Here is a 1,985-nt window from a genome sequence, read left to right as displayed (position 1 = left end):
CATACGCCTACCCTATGACTCAGCAATTCCACGTCTAAGTATTTACCCAAGAGAAATAAAAGAAAGGTCCACATAAAGACGACAAGATTGCTCATAGTCGCTTATTCATAATAGATAAAAATTGGAAATTACCCAACAGTAGAGAAATAAAAAGGAACAAACTATTGATATAAACAACAAAAACATGTTGAGCCAAAGAAACTTAACACAAAAGAGTACATACTATAAGATTATACTGCTATGCAGTCCCAGAACAGAGCTCCTGGCCGTGGCTCTGGGTGCTCAACAGAATAAGGCCTGCAGATGGACTCCATCCCAAAAGACAGCAAATTAGAAGACATAGTTTAGGAATATTATCTGGGTGATAGGAGCATGCAGTTCAAATTAATCAAACTGTGTGGGTTTCTTTTTAATTAGTGTTTGCTCAGAGCTAAGCTTGCTACATTTTCTCATTTCATAAGACAATCTGCAAGGTAAGTATTATTCTTCTGTTCTATGAAGGAGGAAACTGAGGTTCAAGGTGGTTAAATGACATCAACCTTTGGTTTCTGTCTTTCCATTATGCTGTACTATCCCCCACCCGACATACCTAGTCTCTCTGAGCTTCCGTCTCGTTAACTAGAAACTGAAGGGCCGGCATTTCCCGTCCTCTGGGGGCCCTACTGGCTCTCATTTTCCACGGTTGGGCAGCAGCTGTTGCCAACTACCACCTCTAAGAAAAAATACCCCAATCAGAGCCCCATGGGTCTCTGCCGTCACCTCCCAGACACAGCTGTTTGGACTGCGGATAAACATTTGACCTAAGCAGACCCAATCAGATTCATTCAACACCCCCCCCCCATGAACACGGAAGGGGCAGTGAGATCGTGTGAGCATCATCCGGTACAGCACTGAGGCTAGGGTTTGTACCACAGCCGCATGCCGGTCAGAGTTACAAGGGAGCAGAAGTCAAAGGCAAGGTGAGGAAGCTGGTGTGCGGACAGAGGACAAAACCCAACATGAGAATCACAGAGATGGAGATCAGGAAGAGTGGGAAGTTGCTAGCCAGCTCTCTAGTTCCCAGAAGGCCCGGCTATAGCTGTTTCTATGACATTTCCCCGTTTCCATTTTACAAACCGACTCAAATCATCTGCACGGACCAGTGAATTTCTGTTCTTTGAGACCAAACCATCTCTGACAGTAGTGGACGTCTGATACCTTTTCTGGCTACCCAGCACCTTTTAAGTACTCTTTCCACATTTAGGGAATTTTCTACATTATAAGTCCTGCCTCCTCAAGATAGAAGCCAGAAATTCTCTTTCCCAATGTCCCTTATGGTTAGGGCCCAGGCACGTGACCTAGCTTTGTCGATCAGACACCCCCAGGGACACTTGGATTCAGAAGTGCCAGGCAGAAACCATTTTCTGTCCAGGATGATGGCAGAGGCATCTGGATTTCAGGCTCCGGAGGGGGGGGGAGATTTCTGGCACCCAGCACCCAGCATGATGCCCATGAGCTGCCAGCTGGGTCCACCAGTGGTGGTGGCCTCAGGGCCTTTGCTGGAGCTGCCCCACTCCCTGGTTTAGGCATTGCTCTGGGCAGCGGGCCTCCAACCAGGATGACTGGGAACACCTCACATCCCTAAACAAACCCTTTCCTGGCTTTAACAGTACCTTAAGTACGTACTATGGTTTGCAACAAGAGTCCAAAACACAATCAGAGGTAAAACAGGTCCTCCTAATCTCTCTCTAACCATCTCCTCCTTCTGGCCCCTTCCCCTTTCCCCCAAAAAAACCTTGTGAACTCTCTACCTGAAAAGAGAAAGCTGCTCAAATTCAGGACCAGGCAGTGCCCCTCACCCAAAAGGAAGCTCCTTGCTATTCATTGCCACAACATACAGAATATGGAATCAAAATCTGTTTAGGCCATCTCTGATTTTTCCAAATGCAAATGAAAAGGGGCCTCTCCTGTCATCAGCAGTGATTATTCCAAAAACAAATCTCCTC

The sequence above is a fragment of the Ursus arctos genome, chromosome X (genome assembly GCF_023065955.2).
Source record: "Ursus arctos isolate Adak ecotype North America chromosome X, UrsArc2.0, whole genome shotgun sequence".
NCBI lineage: Eukaryota > Metazoa > Chordata > Mammalia > Carnivora > Ursidae > Ursus > Ursus arctos.
The sequence above is the reverse complement of the archived record's forward strand: the minus strand, read 5'-3'. Positions refer to the sequence as shown.